This window comes from Anopheles ziemanni, chromosome 2 (assembly GCF_943734765.1).
Source record: "Anopheles ziemanni chromosome 2, idAnoZiCoDA_A2_x.2, whole genome shotgun sequence".
Taxonomy (NCBI): Eukaryota; Metazoa; Arthropoda; class Insecta; order Diptera; family Culicidae; genus Anopheles; species Anopheles ziemanni.
The window spans coordinates 54,792,242-54,807,719 of NC_080705.1; the positions used below are offsets into that span (position 1 = coordinate 54,792,242).

Below are 15,478 nucleotides of genomic sequence, written 5' to 3' on the forward strand. Positions count from 1 at the left end.
AGAGAGGAACAATATTATTCCCACACACACGCATTCAACCAAACGGTGTGTAAAAAAGTTTGAGGATGCCAACACGACACATGGCGTTCCCAAGTGGTCACCCACCTAAGTACTAACCATGCCCGATGTTGCTTAACTTCGGTGATCGGACGAGAACCGGTGTTTTCAACATGGTATGGTCGTTGACAAGTATGCTCCTGCTATGTCCGCAACATAAGCGCCGTCGAAGGAGGCTACCAGGAGCTAAAAATAGAACATTCTCACAATGTTCAGTTCTTCCAACAACAAGGTGAAAAGGACTCATTTAATGAAATTTCTTTTTGTTTCCCTTCCACGAGAGGAAGAATATTATTCCCACACACACGCATTCAACCAAACGGCGTGTAAAAAGTTTGAGGATGCCAACGACACATGGCGTTCCCAAGTGGTCACCCACCTAAGTACTAACCATGCCCGATGTTGCTTAACTTCGGTGATCGGACGAGAACCGGTGTTTTCAACATGGTATGGTCGTTGACAAGTATGCTCCTGCTATGTCCGCAACATAAGCGCCGTCGAAGGAGGCTGCCAGGAGCTAAAAATAGAACATTCTCACAATGTTCAGTTCTTCTAACAACAAGGTGAAAAGGACTCATTGAATGTAATTTCTTTTTGTTTCCCTTCCACGAGAGGAACAATATTATTCCCACACACACGCACACAACCAAACGGCGTGTAAAAAGTTTGAGGATGCCAACGACACATGGCGTTCCCAAGTGGTCACCCACCTAAGTACTAACCATGCCCGATGTTGCTTAACTTCGGTGATCGGACGAGAACCGGTGTTTTCAACATGGTATGGTCGTTGACAAGTATGCTCCTGCTATGTCCGCAACATAAGCGCCGGCGAAGGAGGCTGGACGGAGCTAAAAATAGAACATTCTCACAATGTTCAGTTCTTCCAACAACAAGGTGAAAAGGACACATCGAATGAAATTACTTTTTGTTTCCCTTCCAAGAGAGGAACAATATTATTCCCACACACACGCATTCAACCAAACGGTGTGTAAAAAAGTTTGAGGATGCCAACGACACATGGCGTTCCCAAGTGGTCACCCACCTAAGTACTAACCATGCCCGATGTTGCTTAACTTCGGTGATCGGACGAGAACCGGTGTTTTCAACATGGTATGGTCGTTGACAAGTATGCTCCTGCTATGTCCGCAACATAAGCGCCGTCGAAGGAGGCTGGACGGAGCTAAAAATAGAACATTCTCACAATGTTCAGTTCTTCCAACAACAAGGTGAAAAGGACACATCGAATGAAATTACTTTTTGTTTCCCTTCCACGAGAGGAACAATATTATTCCCACACACACGCACACAACCAAACGGCGTGTAAAAAGTTCGAGGATGCCAACGACACATGGCGTTCCCAAGTGGTCACCCACCTAAGTACTACTAACCATGCCCGATGTTGCTTAACTTCGGTGATCGGACGAGAACCGGTGTTTTCAACATGGTATGGTCGTTGACAAGTATGCTCCTGCTATGTCCGCAACATAAGCGCCGTCGAAGGAGGCTGGACGGAGCTAAAAATAGAACATTCTCACAATGTTCAGTTCTTCCAACAACAAGGTGAAAAGCACTCATTTAATGAAATTACTTTTTGTTTCCCTTCCACGAGAGGAAGAATATTATTCCCACACACACGCATTCAACCAAACGGCGTGTAAAAAGTTTGAGGATGCCAACGACACATGGCGTTCCCAAGTGGTCACCCACCTAAGTACTAACCATGCCCGATGTTGCTTAACTTCGGTGATCGGACGAGAACCGGTGTTTTCAACATGGTATGGTCGTTGACAAGTATGCTCCTGCTATGTCCGCAACATAAGCGCCGTCGAAGGAGGCTGGACGGAGCTAAAAATAGAACATTCTCACAATGTTCAGTTCTTCCAACAACAAGGTGAAAAGGACACATCGACTGAAATTACTTTTTGTTTCCCTTCCAAGAGAGGAACAATATTATTCCCACACACACGCATTCAACCAAACGGTGTGTAAAAAAGTTTGAGGATGCCAACGACACATGGCGTTCCCAAGTGGTCACCCACCTAAGTACTAACCATGCCCGATGTTGCTTAACTTCGGTGATCGGACGAGAACCGGTGTTTTCAACATGGTATGGTCGTTGACAAGTATGCTCCTGCTATGTCCGCAACATAAGCGCCGTCGAAGGAGGCTGCCAGGAGCTAAAAATAGAACATTCTCACAATGTTCAGTTCTTCCAACAACAAGGTGAAAAGGACTCATTTAATGAAATTTCTTTTTGTTTCCCTTCCACGAGAGGAAGAATATTATTCCCACACACACGCACACAACCAAACGGCGTGTAAAAAGTTTGAGGATGCCAACGACACATGGCGTTCCCAAGTGGTCACCCACCTAAGTACTAACCATGCCCGATGTTGCTTAACTTCGGTGATCGGACGAGAACCGGTGTTTTCAACATGGTATGGTCGTTGACAAGTATGCTCCTGCTATGTCCGCAACATAAGCGCCGTCGAAGGAGGCTGCCAGGAGCTAAAAATAGAACATTCTCACAATGTTCAGTTCTTCCAACAACAAGGTGAAAAGGACACATCGACTGAAATTACTTTTTGTTTCCCTTCCAAGAGAGGAACAATATTATTCCCACACACACGCATTCAACCAAACGGTGTGTAAAAAAGTTTGAGGATGCCAACGACACATGGCGTTCCCAAGTGGTCACCCACCTAAGTACTAACCATGCCCGATGTTGCTTAACTTCGGTGATCGGACGAGAACCGGTGTTTTCAACATGGTATGGTCGTTGACAAGTATGCTCCTGCTATGTCCGCAACATAAGCGCCGTCGAAGGAGGCTGCCAGGAGCTAAAAATAGAACATTCTCACAATGTTCAGTTCTTCCAACAACAAGGTGAAAAGGACTCATTTAATGAAATTTCTTTTTGTTTCCCTTCCACGAGAGGAAGAATATTATTCCCACACACACGCACACAACCAAACGGCGTGTAAAAAGTTTGAGGATGCCAACGACACATGGCGTTCCCAAGTGGTCACCCACCTAAGTACTAACCATGCCCGATGTTGCTTAACTTCGGTGATCGGACGAGAACCGGTGTTTTCAACATGGTATGGTCGTTGACAAGTATGCTCCTGCTATGTCCGCAACATAAGCGCCGTCGAAGGAGGCTGGACGGAGCTAAAAATAGAACATTCTCACAATGTTCAGTTCTTCCAACAACAAGGTGAAAAGGACACATCGACTGAAATTACTTTTTGTTTCCCTTCCAAGAGAGGAACAATATTATTCCCACACACACGCATTCAACCAAACGGTGTGTAAAAAAGTTTGAGGATGCCAACGACACATGGCGTTCCCAAGTGGTCACCCACCTAAGTACTAACCATGCCCGATGTTGCTTAACTTCGGTGATCGGACGAGAACCGGTGTTTTCAACATGGTATGGTCGTTGACAAGTATGCTCCTGCTATGTCCGCAACATAAGCGCCGTCGAAGGAGGCTGCCAGGAGCTAAAAATAGAACATTCTCACAATGTTCAGTTCTTCCAACAACAAGGTGAAAAGGACTCATTTAATGAAATTTCTTTTTGTTTCCCTTCCACGAGAGGAAGAATATTATTCCCACACACACGCACACAACCAAACGGCGTGTAAAAAGTTTGAGGATGCCAACGACACATGGCGTTCCCAAGTGGTCACCCACCTAAGTACTAACCATGCCCGATGTTGCTTAACTTCGGTGATCGGACGAGAACCGGTGTTTTCAACATGGTATGGTCGTTGACAAGTATGCTCCTGCTATGTCCGCAACATAAGCGCCGTCGAAGGAGGCTGGACGGAGCTAAAAATAGAACATTCTCACAATGTTCAGTTCTTCCAACAACAAGGTGAAAAGGACTCATTGAATGTAATTTCTTTTTGTTTCCCTTCCACGAGAGGAACAATATTATTCCCACACACACGCATTCAACCAAACGGCGTGTAAAAAGTTTGAGGATGCCAACGACACATGGCGTTCCCAAGTGGTCACCCACCTAAGTACTAACCATGCCCGATGTTGCTTAACTTCGGTGATCGGACGAGAACCGGTGTTTTCAACATGGTATGGTCGTTGACAAGTATGCTCCTGCTATGTCCGCAACATAAGCGTCGTCGAAGGAGGCTGGACGGAGCTAAAAATAGAACATTCTCACAATGTTCAGTTCTTCCAACAACAAGGTGAAAAGGACTCATTTAATGAAATTACTTTTTGTTTCCCTTCCACGAGAGGAAGAATATTATTCCCACACACACGCACACAACCAAACGGCGTGTAAAAAGTTTGAGGATGCCAACGACACATGGCGTTCCCAAGTGGTCACCCACCTAAGTACTAACCATGCCCGATGTTGCTTAACTTCGGTGATCGGACGAGAACCGGTGTTTTCAACATGGTATGGTCGTTGACAAGTATGCTCCTGCTATGTCCGCAACATAAGCGCCGTCGAAGGAGGCTGGACGGAGCTAAAAATAGAACATTCTCACAATGTTCAGTTCTTCCAACAACAAGGTGAAAAGGACACATCGAATGAAATTACTTTTTGTTTCCCTTCCAAGAGAGGAACAATATTATTCCCACACACACGCATTCAACCAAACGGTGTGTAAAAAAGTTTGAGGATGCCAACGACACATGGCGTTCCCAAGTGGTCACCCACCTAAGTACTAACCATGCCCGATGTTGCTTAACTTCGGTGATCGGACGAGAACCGGTGTTTTCAACATGGTATGGTCGTTGACAAGTATGCTCCTGCTATGTCCGCAACATAAGCGCCGTCGAAGGAGGCTGGACGGAGCTAAAAATAGAACATTCTCACAATGTTCAGTTCTTCCAACAACAAGGTGAAAAGGACTCATTTAATGAAACTACTTTTTGTTTCCCTTCCAAGAGAGGAACAATATTATTCCCACACACACGCATTCAACCAAACGGTGTGTAAAAAAGTTTGAGGATGCCAACACGACACATGGCGTTCCCAAGTGGTCACCCACCTAAGTACTAACCATGCCCGATGTTGCTTAACTTCGGTGATCGGACGAGAACCGGTGTTTTCAACATGGTATGGTCGTTGACAAGTATGCTCCTGCTATGTCCGCAACATAAGCGCCGTCGAAGGAGGCTACCAGGAGCTAAAAATAGAACATTCTCACAATGTTCAGTTCTTCCAACAACAAGGTGAAAAGGACTCATTTAATGAAATTTCTTTTTGTTTCCCTTCCACGAGAGGAAGAATATTATTCCCACACACACGCATTCAACCAAACGGCGTGTAAAAAGTTTGAGGATGCCAACGACACATGGCGTTCCCAAGTGGTCACCCACCTAAGTACTAACCATGCCCGATGTTGCTTAACTTCGGTGATCGGACGAGAACCGGTGTTTTCAACATGGTATGGTCGTTGACAAGTATGCTCCTGCTATGTCCGCAACATAAGCGCCGTCGAAGGAGGCTGCCAGGAGCTAAAAATAGAACATTCTCACAATGTTCAGTTCTTCTAACAACAAGGTGAAAAGGACTCATTTAATGAAATTACTTTTTGTTTCCCTTCCACGAGAGGAACAATATTATTCCCACACACACGCATTCAACCAAACGGCGTGTAAAAAGTTTGAGGATGCCAACGACACATGGCGTTCCCAAGTGGTCACCCCCCACCTAAGTACTAACCATGCCCGATGTTGCTTAACTTCGGTGATCGGACGAGAACCGGTGTTTTCAACATGGTATGGTCGTTGACAAGTATGCTCCTGCTATGTCCGCAACATAAGCGTCGTCGAAGGAGGCTGGACGGAGCTAAAAATAGAACATTCTCACAATGTTCAGTTCTTCCAACAACAAGGTGAAAAGGACTCATTTAATGAAATTACTTTTTGTTTCCCTTCCACGAGAGGAAGAATATTATTCCCACACACACGCACACAACCAAACGGCGTGTAAAAAGTTTGAGGATGCCAACGACACATGGCGTTCCCAAGTGGTCACCCACCTAAGTACTAACCATGCCCGATGTTGCTTAACTTCGGTGATCGGACGAGAACCGGTGTTTTCAACATGGTATGGTCGTTGACAAGTATGCTCCTGCTATGTCCGCAACATAAGCGCCGGCGAAGGAGGCTGGACGGAGCTAAAAATAGAACATTCTCACAATGTTCAGTTCTTCCAACAACAAGGTGAAAAGGACACATCGAATGAAATTACTTTTTGTTTCCCTTCCAAGAGAGGAACAATATTATTCCCACACACACGCATTCAACCAAACGGTGTGTAAAAAAGTTTGAGGATGCCAACGACACATGGCGTTCCCAAGTGGTCACCCACCTAAGTACTAACCATGCCCGATGTTGCTTAACTTCGGTGATCGGACGAGAACCGGTGTTTTCAACATGGTATGGTCGTTGACAAGTATGCTCCTGCTATGTCCGCAACATAATCGCCGTAGAAGGAGGCTGGACGGAGCTAAAAATAGAACATTCTCACAATGTTCAGTTCTTCCAACAACAAGGTGAAAAGGACTCATTTAATGAAATTTCTTTTTGTTTCCCTTCCACGAGAGGAAGAATATTATTCCCACACACACGCATTCAACCAAACGGCGTGTAAAAAGTTTGAGGATGCCAACGACACATGGCGTTCCCAAGTGGTCACCCACCTAAGTACTAACCATGCCCGATGTTGCTTAACTTCGGTGATCGGACGAGAACCGGTGTTTTCAACATGGTATGGTCGTTAACAAGTATGCTCCTGCTATGTCCGCAACATAAGCGCCGTCGAAGGAGACTGGACGGAGCTAAAAATAGAACATTCTCACAATGTTCAGTTCTTCCAACAACAAGGTGAAAAGGACTCATTTAATGAAATTACTTTTTGTTTCCCTTCCACGAGAGGAAGAATATTATTCCCACACACACGCATTCAACCAAACGGCGTGTAAAAAGTTTGAGGATGCCAACGACACATGGCGTTCCCAAGTGGTCACCCACCTAAGTACTAACCATGCCCGATGTTGCTTAACTTCGGTGATCGGACGAGAACCGGTGTTTTCAACATGGTATGGTCGTTGACAAGTATGCTCCTGCTATGTCCGCAACATAAGCGCCGTCGAAGGAGGCTACCAGGAGCTAAAAATAGAACATTCTCACAATGTTCAGTTCTTCCAACAACAAGGTGAAAAGGACTCATTTAATGAAATTTCTTTTTGTTTCCCTTCCACGAGAGGAAGAATATTATTCCCACACACACGCACACAACCAAACGGCGTGTAAAAAGTTTGAGGATGCCAACGACACATGGCGTTCCCAAGTGGTCACCCACCTAAGTACTAACCATGCCCGATGTTGCTTAACTTCGGTGATCGGACGAGAACCGGTGTTTTCAACATGGTATGGTCGTTGACAAGTATGCTCCTGCTATGTCCGCAACATAAGCGCCGTCGAAGGAGGCTGGACGGAGCTAAAAATAGAACATTCTCACAATGTTCAGTTCTTCCAACAACAAGGTGAAAAGGACTCATTTAATGAAATTACTTTTTGTTTCCCTTCCACGAGAGGAACAATATTATTCCCACACACACGCACACAACCAAACGGCGTGTAAAAAGTTTGAGGATGCCAACGACACATGGCGTTCCCAAGTGGTCACCCACCTAAGTACTAACCATGCCCGATGTTGCTTAACTTCGGTGATCGGACGAGAACCGGTGTTTTCAACATGGTATGGTCGTTGACAAGTATGCTCCTGCTATGTCCGCAACATAAGCGCCGTCGAAGGAGGCTGGACGGAGCTAAAAATAGAACATTCTCACAATGTTCAGTTCTTCCAACAACAAGGTGAAAAGGACTCATTGAATGTAATTTCTTTTTGTTTCCCTTCCACGAGAGGAACAATATTATTCCCACACACACGCATTCAACCAAACGGCGTGTAAAAAGTTTGAGGATGCCAACGACACATGGCGTTCCCAAGTGGTCACCCACCTAAGTACTAACCATGCCCGATGTTGCTTAACTTCGGTGATCGGACGAGAACCGGTGTTTTCAACATGGTATGGTCGTTGACAAGTATGCTCCTGCTATGTCCGCAACATAAGCGTCGTCGAAGGAGGCTGGGCGGAGCTAAAAATAGAACATTCTCACAATGGCCATTTCTTCCAACAACAAGGTGAAAAGGACTCATCGATTGAAATTACTTTTTGTTTCCCTTCCTCGAGAGAAACAATATTATTCCCACACACACGCACACAACCAAACGGCGTGTAAAAAGTTTGAGGATGCCAACGACACATGGCGTTCCCAAGTGGTCACCCACCTAAGTACTAACCATGCCCGATGTTGCTTAACTTCGGTGATCGGACGAGAACCGGTGTTTTCAACATGGTATGGTCGTTGACAAGTATGCTCCTGCTATGTCCGCAACATAAGCGTCGTCGAAGGAGGCTGGACGGAGCTAAAAATAGAACATTCTCACAATGTTCAGTTCTTCCAACAACAAGGTGAAAAGGACTCATTTAATGAAATTACTTTTTGTTTCCCTTCCACGAGAGGAACAATATTATTCCCACACACACGCACACAACCAAACGGCGTGTAAAAAGTTTGAGGATGCCAACGACACATGGCGTTCCCAAGTGGTCACCCACCTAAGTACTAACCATGCCCGATGTTGCTTAACTTCGGTGATCGGACGAGAACCGGTGTTTTCAACATGGTATGGTCGTTGACAAGTATGCTCCTGCTATGTCCGCAACATAAGCGCCGTCGAAGGAGGCTGGACGGAGCTAAAAATAGAACATTCTCACAATGTTCAGTTCTTCCAACAACAAGGTGAAAAGGACTCATTTAATGAAATTTCTTTTTGTTTCCCTTCCACGAGAGGAACAATATTATTCCCACACACACGCACACAACCAAACGACGTGTAAAAAGTTTGAGGATGCCAACGACACATGGCGTTCCCAAGTGGTCACCCACCTAAGTACTAACCATATGCCCGATGTTGCTTAACTTCGGTGATCGGACGAGAACCGGTGTTTTCAACATGGTATGGTCGTTGACAAGTATGCTCCTGCTATGTTCGCAACATAACCGTCGTCGAAGGAGGCTGGACGGAGCTAAAAATAGAACATTCTCACAATGTTCAGTTCTTCCAACAACAAGGTGAAAAGGACTCATTTAATGAAATTTCTTTTTGTTTCCCTTCCACGAGAGGAAGAATATTATTCCCACACACACGCACACAACCAAACGGCGTGTAAAAAGTTTGAGGATGCCAACGACACATGGCGTTCCCAAGTGGTCACCCACCTAAGTACTAACCATGCCCGATGTTGCTTAACTTCGGTGATCGGACGAGAACCGGTGTTTTCAACATGGTATGGTCGTTGACAAGTATGCTCCTGCTATGTCCGCAACATAAGCGTCGTCGAAGGAGGCTGGACGGAGCTAAAAATAGAACATTCTCACAATGGCCATTTCTTCCAACAACAAGGTGAAAAGGACTCATTGAATGTAATTTCTTTTTGTTTTCCTTCCACGAGAGGAACAATATTATTCCCACACACACGCATTCAACCAAACGGCGTGTAAAAAGTTTGAGGATGCCAACGACACATGGCGTTCCCAAGTGGTCACCCACCTAAGTACTAACCATGCCCGATGTTGCTTAACTTCGGTGATCGGACGAGAACCGGTGTTTTCAACATGGTATGGTCGTTGACAAGTATGCTCCTGCTATGTCCGCAACATAACCGTCGTCGAAGGAGGCTGGACGGAGCTAAAAATAGAACATTCTCACAATGTTCAGTTCTTCCAACAACAAGGTGAAAAGGACTCATTGAATGTAATTTCTTTTTGTTTTCCTTCCACGAGAGGAACAATATTATTCCCACACACACGCACACAACCAAACGGCGTGTAAAATGTTTGAGGATGCCAACGACACATGGCGTTCCCAAGTGGTCACCCACCTAAGTACTAACCATGCCCGATGTTGCTTAACTTCGGTGATCGGACGAGAACCGGTGTTTTCAACATGGTATGGTCGTTGACAAGTATGCTCCTGCTATGTCCGCAACATAATCGCCGTCGAAGGAGGCTGGACGGAGCTAAAAATAGAACATTCTCACAATGTTCAGTTCTTCCAACAACAAGGTGAAAAGGACTCATTTAATGAAATTTCTTTTTGTTTCCCTTCCACGAGAGGAAGAATATTATTCCCACACACACGCACACAACCAAACGGCGTGTAAAAAGTTTGAGGATGCCAACGACACATGGCGTTCCCAAGTGGTCACCCACCTAAGTACTAACCATGCCCGATGTTGCTTAACTTCGGTGATCGGACGAGAACCGGTGTTTTCAACATGGTATGGTCGTTGACAAGTATGCTCCTGCTATGTCCGCAACATAATCGCCGTCGAAGGAGGCTGGACGGAGCTAAAAATAGAACATTCTCACAATGTTCAGTTCTTCCAACAACAAGGTGAAAAGGACTCATTTAATGAAATTACTTTTTGTTTCCCTTCCACGAGAGGAACAATATTATTCCCACACACACGCATTCAACCAAACGGCGTGTAAAAAGTTTGAGGATGCCAACGACACATGGCGTTCCCAAGTGGTCACCCACCTAAGTACTAACCATGCCCGATGTTGCTTAACTTCGGTGATCGGACGAGAACCGGTGTTTTCAACATGGTATGGTCGTTGACAAGTATGCTCCTGCTATGTCCGCAACATAAGCGCCGTCGAAGGAGGCTGCCAGGAGCTAAAAATAGAACATTCTCACAATGTTCAGTTCTTCCAACAACAAGGTGAAAAGGACTCATTGAATGTAATTTCTTTTTGTTTTCCTTCCACGAGAGGAACAATATTATTCCCACACACACGCATTCAACCAAACGGCGTGTAAAAAGTTTGAGGATGCCAACGACACATGGCGTTCCCAAGTGGTCACCCACCTAAGTACTAACCATGCCCGATGTTGCTTAACTTCGGTGATCGGACGAGAACCGGTGTTTTCAACATGGTATGGTCGTTGACAAGTATGCTCCTGCTATGTCCGCAACATAAGCGCCGTCGAAGGAGGCTGGACGGAGCTAAAAATAGAACATTCTCACAATGTTCAGTTCTTCCAACAACAAGGTGAAAAGGACTCATTTAATGAAATTTCTTTTTGTTTCCCTTCCACGAGAGGAACAATATTATTCCCACACACACGCACACAACCAAACGGCGTGTAAAAAGTTTGAGGATGCCAACGACACATGGCGTTCCCAAGTGGTCACCCACCTAAGTACTAACCATGCCCGATGTTGCTTAACTTCGGTGATCGGACGAGAACCGGTGTTTTCAACATGGTATGGTCGTTGACAAGTATGCTCCTGCTATGTCCGCAACATAAGCGTCGTCGAAGGAGGCTGGACGGAGCTAAAAATAGAACATTCTCACAATGGCCATTTCTTCCAACAACAAGGTGAAAAGGACTCATTGAATGTAATTTCTTTTTGTTTTCCTTCCACGAGAGGAACAATATTATTCCCACACACACGCATTCAACCAAACGGCGTGTAAAAAGTTTGAGGATGCCAACGACACATGGCGTTCCCAAGTGGTCACCCACCTAAGTACTAACCATGCCCGATGTTGCTTAACTTCGGTGATCGGACGAGAACCGGTGTTTTCAACATGGTATGGTCGTTGACAAGTATGCTCCTGCTATGTCCGCAACATAAGCGCCGTCGAAGGAGGCTGCCAGGAGCTAAAAATAGAACATTCTCACAATGTTCAGTTCTTCCAACAACAAGGTGAAAAAGACTCATTTAATGAAATTTCTTTTTGTTTCCCTTCCACGAGAGGAAGAATATTATTCCCACACACACGCACACAACCAAACGGCGTGTAAAAAGTTTGAGGATGCCAACGACACATGGCGTTCCCAAGTGGTCACCCACCTAAGTACTAACCATGCCCGATGTTGCTTAACTTCGGTGATCGGACGAGAACCGGTGTTTTCAACATGGTATGGTCGTTGACAAGTATGCTCCTGCTATGTCCGCAACATAAACGCCGTCGAAGGAGGCTGGACGGAGCTAAAAATAGAACATTCTCACAATGTTCAGTTCTTCCAACAACAAGGTGAAAAGGACTCATTTAATGAAATTACTTTTTGTTTCCCTTCCACGAGAGGAACAATATTATTCCCACACACACGCATTCAACCAAACGGCGTGTAAAAAGTTTGAGGATGCCAACGACACATGGCGTTCCCAAGTGGTCACCCACCTAAGTACTAACCATGCCCGATGTTGCTTAACTTCGGTGATCGGACGAGAACCGGTGTTTTCAACATGGTATGGTCGTTGACAAGTATGCTCCTGCTATGTCCGCAACATAAGCGCCGTCGAAGGAGGCTGGACGGAGCTAAAAATAGAACATTCTCACAATGTTCAGTTCTTCCAACAACAAGGTGAAAAGGACACATCGACTGAAATTACTTTTTGTTTCCCTTCCAAGAGAGGAACAATATTATTCCCACACACACGCATTCAACCAAACGGTGTGTAAAAAAGTTTGAGGATGCCAACGACACATGGCGTTCCCAAGTGGTCACCCACCTAAGTACTAACCATGCCCGATGTTGCTTAACTTCGGTGATCGGACGAGAACCGGTGTTTTCAACATGGTATGGTCGTTGACAAGTATGCTCCTGCTATGTCCGCAACATAAGCGCCGTCGAAGCAGGCTACCAGGAGCTAAAAATAGAACATTCTCACAATGGCCAGTTCTTCCAACAACAAGGTGAAAAGGACTTATCGAATGAAATTACTTTTTGTTTCCCTTCCACGAGAGGAACAATATTATTCCCACACACACGCATTCAACCAAACGGTGTGTAAAAAGTTTGAGGATGCCAACGACACATGGCGTTCCCAAGTGGTCACCCACCTAAGTACTAACCATGCCCGATGTTGCTTAACTTCGGTGATCGGACGAGAACCGGTGTTTTCAACATGGTATGGTCGTTGACAAGTATGCTCCTGCTATGTTTGCAAGATAAGCGCCGTCGAAGGAGGCGCCAGGAGCTAAAAATAGAACATTCTCACAATGTTCAGTTCTTCCAACAACAAGGTGAAAAGGACTCATTGAATGTAATTTCTTTTTGTTTCCCTTTCACGTGAGGATATTATTCCCACACACACGCACACAACCAAACGGCGTGTAAAAAGTTTGAGGATGCCAACGACACATGGCGTTCCCAAGTGGTCACCCACCTAAGTACTAACCATGCCCGATGTTGCTTAACTTCGGTGATCGGACGAGAACCGGTGTTTTCAACATGGTATGGTCGTTGACAAGTATGCTCCTGCTATGTCCGCAACATAAGCGCCGTCGAAGCAGGCTACCAGGAGCTAAAAATAGAACATTCTCACAATGGCCAGTTCTTCCAACAACAAGGTGAAAAGGACTTATCGAATGAAATTTCTTTTTGTTTCCCTTCCACGAGAGGAACAATATTATTCCCACACACACGCATTCAACCAAACGGCGTGTAAAAAGTTTGAGGATGCCAACGACACATGGCGTTCCCAAGTGGTCACCCACCTAAGTACTAACCATGCCCGATGTTGCTTAACTTCGGTGATCGGACGAGAACCGGTGTTTTCAACATGGTATGGTCGTTGACAAGTATGCTCCTGCTATGTCCGCAACATAAGCGCCGTCGAAGGAGGCTACCAGGAGCTAAAAATAGAACATTCTCACAATGTTCAGTTCTTCCAACAACAAGGTGAAAAGGACTCATCGAATGAAATTACTTTTTGTTTCCCTTCCACGAGAGGAAGAATATTATTCCCACACACACGCACACAATCAAACGGCGTGTAAAATGTTTGAGGATGCCAACGCCATGTGTCGTTCCCAAGTGGTCACCCACCTAAGTACTAACCATGCCCGATGTTGCTTAACTTCGGTGATCGGACGAGAACCGGTGTTTTCAACATGGTATGGTCGTTGACAAGTATGCTCCTGCTATGTTTGGAAGATAAGCGCCGTCGAAGGAGGCGCCAGGAGCTAAAAATAGAACATTCTCACAATGTTCAGTTCTTCCAACAACAAGGCAAAAAGGACTCATTGAATGTAATTTCTTTTTGTTTCCCTTTCACGTGAGGATATTATTCCCACACACACGCACACAACCAAACGGTGTGTAAAAAGTTTGAGGATGCCAACGACACATGGCGTTCCCAAGTGGTCACCCACCTAAGTACTAACCATGCCCGATGTTGCTTAACTTCGGTGATCGGACGAGAACCGGTGTTTTCAACATGGTATGGTCGTTGACAAGTATGCTCCTGCTATGTCCGCAACATAAGCGCCGTCGAAGGAGGCTGCCAGTAGCTAAAAATAGAACATTCTCACAATGGCCAGTTCTTCCAACAACAAGGTGAAAAGGACTTATCGAATGAAATTTCTTTTTGTTTCCCTTCCACGAGAGGAAGAATATTATTCCCACACACACGCATACAATCAAACGGCGTGTAAAAAGTTTGAGAATGCCAACGACACATGGCGTTCCCAAGTGGTCACCCACCTAAGTACTAACCATGCCCGATGTTGCTTAACTTCGGTGATCGGACGAGAACCGGTGTTTTCAACATGGTATGGTCGTTGACAAGTATGCTCCTGCTATGTTTGCAAGATAAGCGCCGTCGAAGGAGGCTGCCCGGTGCTAAAAATAGAACATTCTCACAATGGCCAGTTCTTCCAACAACAAGACAAAAAGGACTCATTGAATTTAATTTCTTTTTGTTTCCCTTCCACGAGAGGAAGAATATTATTCCCACACACACGCACACAACCAAACGGTGTGTAAAAAGTTTGAGGATGCCAACGACACATGGCGTTCCCAAGTGGTCACCCACCTAAGTACTAACCATGCCCGATGTTGCTTAACTTCGGTGATCGGACGAGAACCGGTGTTTTCAACATGGTATGGTCGTTGACAAGTATGCTCCTGCTATGTTTGCAAGATAAGCGCCGTCGAAGGAGGCTGCCAGGAGCTAAAAATAGAACATTCTCACAATGGCCAGTTCTTCCAACAACAAGGTGAAAAGGACTCATTGAATGTAATTTCTTTTTGTTTCCCTTTCACGTGAGGATATTATTCCCACACACACGCACACAACCAAACGGCGTGTAAAAAGTTTGAGGATGCCAACGACACATGGCGTTCCCAAGTGGTCACCCACCTAAGTACTAACCATGCCCGATGTTGCTTAACTCGGTGATCGGACGAGAACCGGTGTTTTCAACATGGTATGGTCGTTGACAAGTATGCTCCTGCTATGTCCGCAACATAAGCGCCGTCGAAGGAGGCTGCCCGGTGCTAAAA

The 15,478-nt window shown here is 45.5% G+C and overlaps 47 non-coding genes across 47 annotated transcripts; all 47 read right to left on the minus strand.

Moving 5' to 3' along the window:
• Positions 1–66: 66 nt before the first annotated feature.
• Positions 67–187, minus strand: LOC131283248 (5S ribosomal RNA). Its single transcript, XR_009188739.1, has one exon. It is a non-coding gene; the product is annotated as a 5S ribosomal RNA (ribosomal RNA).
• Positions 188–399: 212 nt separating this feature from the next.
• On the minus strand, positions 400–518 carry LOC131283506 (5S ribosomal RNA). Its single transcript, XR_009188981.1, has one exon. It is a non-coding gene; the product is annotated as a 5S ribosomal RNA (ribosomal RNA).
• Positions 519–730: 212 nt separating this feature from the next.
• Positions 731–849, minus strand: LOC131283507 (5S ribosomal RNA). The gene has a single exon (XR_009188982.1). It is a non-coding gene; the product is annotated as a 5S ribosomal RNA (ribosomal RNA).
• Positions 850–1,062: 213 nt separating this feature from the next.
• LOC131283508 (5S ribosomal RNA) lies at positions 1,063–1,181 on the minus strand. The gene has a single exon (XR_009188983.1). It is a non-coding gene; the product is annotated as a 5S ribosomal RNA (ribosomal RNA).
• Positions 1,182–1,393: 212 nt separating this feature from the next.
• LOC131283234 (5S ribosomal RNA) lies at positions 1,394–1,515 on the minus strand. Its single transcript, XR_009188726.1, has one exon. It is a non-coding gene; the product is annotated as a 5S ribosomal RNA (ribosomal RNA).
• Positions 1,516–1,727: 212 nt separating this feature from the next.
• On the minus strand, positions 1,728–1,846 carry LOC131283510 (5S ribosomal RNA). The gene has a single exon (XR_009188984.1). It is a non-coding gene; the product is annotated as a 5S ribosomal RNA (ribosomal RNA).
• A 213-nt stretch (positions 1,847–2,059) lies between these two features.
• On the minus strand, positions 2,060–2,178 carry LOC131283511 (5S ribosomal RNA). Its single transcript, XR_009188985.1, has one exon. It is a non-coding gene; the product is annotated as a 5S ribosomal RNA (ribosomal RNA).
• A 212-nt stretch (positions 2,179–2,390) lies between these two features.
• LOC131283512 (5S ribosomal RNA) lies at positions 2,391–2,509 on the minus strand. The gene has a single exon (XR_009188986.1). It is a non-coding gene; the product is annotated as a 5S ribosomal RNA (ribosomal RNA).
• A 213-nt stretch (positions 2,510–2,722) lies between these two features.
• On the minus strand, positions 2,723–2,841 carry LOC131283513 (5S ribosomal RNA). Its single transcript, XR_009188987.1, has one exon. It is a non-coding gene; the product is annotated as a 5S ribosomal RNA (ribosomal RNA).
• A 212-nt stretch (positions 2,842–3,053) lies between these two features.
• LOC131283514 (5S ribosomal RNA) lies at positions 3,054–3,172 on the minus strand. The gene has a single exon (XR_009188988.1). It is a non-coding gene; the product is annotated as a 5S ribosomal RNA (ribosomal RNA).
• A 213-nt stretch (positions 3,173–3,385) lies between these two features.
• LOC131283515 (5S ribosomal RNA) lies at positions 3,386–3,504 on the minus strand. The gene has a single exon (XR_009188989.1). It is a non-coding gene; the product is annotated as a 5S ribosomal RNA (ribosomal RNA).
• Positions 3,505–3,716: 212 nt separating this feature from the next.
• On the minus strand, positions 3,717–3,835 carry LOC131283516 (5S ribosomal RNA). The gene has a single exon (XR_009188990.1). It is a non-coding gene; the product is annotated as a 5S ribosomal RNA (ribosomal RNA).
• Positions 3,836–4,047: 212 nt separating this feature from the next.
• On the minus strand, positions 4,048–4,166 carry LOC131283518 (5S ribosomal RNA). Its single transcript, XR_009188992.1, has one exon. It is a non-coding gene; the product is annotated as a 5S ribosomal RNA (ribosomal RNA).
• A 212-nt stretch (positions 4,167–4,378) lies between these two features.
• LOC131283519 (5S ribosomal RNA) lies at positions 4,379–4,497 on the minus strand. The gene has a single exon (XR_009188993.1). It is a non-coding gene; the product is annotated as a 5S ribosomal RNA (ribosomal RNA).
• Positions 4,498–4,710: 213 nt separating this feature from the next.
• On the minus strand, positions 4,711–4,829 carry LOC131283520 (5S ribosomal RNA). The gene has a single exon (XR_009188994.1). It is a non-coding gene; the product is annotated as a 5S ribosomal RNA (ribosomal RNA).
• Positions 4,830–5,042: 213 nt separating this feature from the next.
• Positions 5,043–5,163, minus strand: LOC131283249 (5S ribosomal RNA). The gene has a single exon (XR_009188740.1). It is a non-coding gene; the product is annotated as a 5S ribosomal RNA (ribosomal RNA).
• A 212-nt stretch (positions 5,164–5,375) lies between these two features.
• Positions 5,376–5,494, minus strand: LOC131283521 (5S ribosomal RNA). Its single transcript, XR_009188995.1, has one exon. It is a non-coding gene; the product is annotated as a 5S ribosomal RNA (ribosomal RNA).
• A 212-nt stretch (positions 5,495–5,706) lies between these two features.
• Positions 5,707–5,828, minus strand: LOC131283252 (5S ribosomal RNA). The gene has a single exon (XR_009188743.1). It is a non-coding gene; the product is annotated as a 5S ribosomal RNA (ribosomal RNA).
• Positions 5,829–6,040: 212 nt separating this feature from the next.
• LOC131283522 (5S ribosomal RNA) lies at positions 6,041–6,159 on the minus strand. The gene has a single exon (XR_009188996.1). It is a non-coding gene; the product is annotated as a 5S ribosomal RNA (ribosomal RNA).
• A 213-nt stretch (positions 6,160–6,372) lies between these two features.
• Positions 6,373–6,491, minus strand: LOC131283523 (5S ribosomal RNA). The gene has a single exon (XR_009188997.1). It is a non-coding gene; the product is annotated as a 5S ribosomal RNA (ribosomal RNA).
• Positions 6,492–6,703: 212 nt separating this feature from the next.
• LOC131283196 (5S ribosomal RNA) lies at positions 6,704–6,822 on the minus strand. Its single transcript, XR_009188690.1, has one exon. It is a non-coding gene; the product is annotated as a 5S ribosomal RNA (ribosomal RNA).
• A 212-nt stretch (positions 6,823–7,034) lies between these two features.
• LOC131283524 (5S ribosomal RNA) lies at positions 7,035–7,153 on the minus strand. The gene has a single exon (XR_009188998.1). It is a non-coding gene; the product is annotated as a 5S ribosomal RNA (ribosomal RNA).
• A 212-nt stretch (positions 7,154–7,365) lies between these two features.
• On the minus strand, positions 7,366–7,484 carry LOC131283526 (5S ribosomal RNA). Its single transcript, XR_009188999.1, has one exon. It is a non-coding gene; the product is annotated as a 5S ribosomal RNA (ribosomal RNA).
• Positions 7,485–7,696: 212 nt separating this feature from the next.
• On the minus strand, positions 7,697–7,815 carry LOC131283527 (5S ribosomal RNA). The gene has a single exon (XR_009189000.1). It is a non-coding gene; the product is annotated as a 5S ribosomal RNA (ribosomal RNA).
• Positions 7,816–8,027: 212 nt separating this feature from the next.
• Positions 8,028–8,146, minus strand: LOC131283528 (5S ribosomal RNA). The gene has a single exon (XR_009189001.1). It is a non-coding gene; the product is annotated as a 5S ribosomal RNA (ribosomal RNA).
• Positions 8,147–8,358: 212 nt separating this feature from the next.
• LOC131283530 (5S ribosomal RNA) lies at positions 8,359–8,477 on the minus strand. Its single transcript, XR_009189003.1, has one exon. It is a non-coding gene; the product is annotated as a 5S ribosomal RNA (ribosomal RNA).
• Positions 8,478–8,689: 212 nt separating this feature from the next.
• Positions 8,690–8,808, minus strand: LOC131283531 (5S ribosomal RNA). The gene has a single exon (XR_009189004.1). It is a non-coding gene; the product is annotated as a 5S ribosomal RNA (ribosomal RNA).
• A 212-nt stretch (positions 8,809–9,020) lies between these two features.
• Positions 9,021–9,141, minus strand: LOC131283243 (5S ribosomal RNA). The gene has a single exon (XR_009188734.1). It is a non-coding gene; the product is annotated as a 5S ribosomal RNA (ribosomal RNA).
• A 212-nt stretch (positions 9,142–9,353) lies between these two features.
• LOC131283532 (5S ribosomal RNA) lies at positions 9,354–9,472 on the minus strand. Its single transcript, XR_009189005.1, has one exon. It is a non-coding gene; the product is annotated as a 5S ribosomal RNA (ribosomal RNA).
• A 212-nt stretch (positions 9,473–9,684) lies between these two features.
• LOC131283533 (5S ribosomal RNA) lies at positions 9,685–9,803 on the minus strand. The gene has a single exon (XR_009189006.1). It is a non-coding gene; the product is annotated as a 5S ribosomal RNA (ribosomal RNA).
• Positions 9,804–10,015: 212 nt separating this feature from the next.
• On the minus strand, positions 10,016–10,134 carry LOC131283534 (5S ribosomal RNA). The gene has a single exon (XR_009189007.1). It is a non-coding gene; the product is annotated as a 5S ribosomal RNA (ribosomal RNA).
• A 212-nt stretch (positions 10,135–10,346) lies between these two features.
• LOC131283535 (5S ribosomal RNA) lies at positions 10,347–10,465 on the minus strand. Its single transcript, XR_009189008.1, has one exon. It is a non-coding gene; the product is annotated as a 5S ribosomal RNA (ribosomal RNA).
• Positions 10,466–10,677: 212 nt separating this feature from the next.
• Positions 10,678–10,796, minus strand: LOC131283536 (5S ribosomal RNA). The gene has a single exon (XR_009189009.1). It is a non-coding gene; the product is annotated as a 5S ribosomal RNA (ribosomal RNA).
• A 212-nt stretch (positions 10,797–11,008) lies between these two features.
• LOC131283537 (5S ribosomal RNA) lies at positions 11,009–11,127 on the minus strand. Its single transcript, XR_009189010.1, has one exon. It is a non-coding gene; the product is annotated as a 5S ribosomal RNA (ribosomal RNA).
• A 212-nt stretch (positions 11,128–11,339) lies between these two features.
• LOC131283538 (5S ribosomal RNA) lies at positions 11,340–11,458 on the minus strand. The gene has a single exon (XR_009189011.1). It is a non-coding gene; the product is annotated as a 5S ribosomal RNA (ribosomal RNA).
• A 212-nt stretch (positions 11,459–11,670) lies between these two features.
• LOC131283539 (5S ribosomal RNA) lies at positions 11,671–11,789 on the minus strand. Its single transcript, XR_009189012.1, has one exon. It is a non-coding gene; the product is annotated as a 5S ribosomal RNA (ribosomal RNA).
• Positions 11,790–12,001: 212 nt separating this feature from the next.
• Positions 12,002–12,120, minus strand: LOC131283542 (5S ribosomal RNA). The gene has a single exon (XR_009189014.1). It is a non-coding gene; the product is annotated as a 5S ribosomal RNA (ribosomal RNA).
• A 212-nt stretch (positions 12,121–12,332) lies between these two features.
• On the minus strand, positions 12,333–12,451 carry LOC131283543 (5S ribosomal RNA). The gene has a single exon (XR_009189015.1). It is a non-coding gene; the product is annotated as a 5S ribosomal RNA (ribosomal RNA).
• A 213-nt stretch (positions 12,452–12,664) lies between these two features.
• On the minus strand, positions 12,665–12,783 carry LOC131283544 (5S ribosomal RNA). Its single transcript, XR_009189016.1, has one exon. It is a non-coding gene; the product is annotated as a 5S ribosomal RNA (ribosomal RNA).
• A 212-nt stretch (positions 12,784–12,995) lies between these two features.
• On the minus strand, positions 12,996–13,114 carry LOC131283545 (5S ribosomal RNA). The gene has a single exon (XR_009189017.1). It is a non-coding gene; the product is annotated as a 5S ribosomal RNA (ribosomal RNA).
• Positions 13,115–13,321: 207 nt separating this feature from the next.
• Positions 13,322–13,440, minus strand: LOC131283546 (5S ribosomal RNA). The gene has a single exon (XR_009189018.1). It is a non-coding gene; the product is annotated as a 5S ribosomal RNA (ribosomal RNA).
• Positions 13,441–13,652: 212 nt separating this feature from the next.
• On the minus strand, positions 13,653–13,771 carry LOC131283547 (5S ribosomal RNA). The gene has a single exon (XR_009189019.1). It is a non-coding gene; the product is annotated as a 5S ribosomal RNA (ribosomal RNA).
• Positions 13,772–13,983: 212 nt separating this feature from the next.
• On the minus strand, positions 13,984–14,102 carry LOC131283260 (5S ribosomal RNA). Its single transcript, XR_009188750.1, has one exon. It is a non-coding gene; the product is annotated as a 5S ribosomal RNA (ribosomal RNA).
• A 207-nt stretch (positions 14,103–14,309) lies between these two features.
• On the minus strand, positions 14,310–14,428 carry LOC131283548 (5S ribosomal RNA). Its single transcript, XR_009189020.1, has one exon. It is a non-coding gene; the product is annotated as a 5S ribosomal RNA (ribosomal RNA).
• A 212-nt stretch (positions 14,429–14,640) lies between these two features.
• Positions 14,641–14,759, minus strand: LOC131283549 (5S ribosomal RNA). Its single transcript, XR_009189021.1, has one exon. It is a non-coding gene; the product is annotated as a 5S ribosomal RNA (ribosomal RNA).
• Positions 14,760–14,971: 212 nt separating this feature from the next.
• Positions 14,972–15,090, minus strand: LOC131283550 (5S ribosomal RNA). Its single transcript, XR_009189022.1, has one exon. It is a non-coding gene; the product is annotated as a 5S ribosomal RNA (ribosomal RNA).
• Positions 15,091–15,298: 208 nt separating this feature from the next.
• On the minus strand, positions 15,299–15,416 carry LOC131283241 (5S ribosomal RNA). The gene has a single exon (XR_009188733.1). It is a non-coding gene; the product is annotated as a 5S ribosomal RNA (ribosomal RNA).
• Positions 15,417–15,478: the final 62 nt, after the last annotated feature.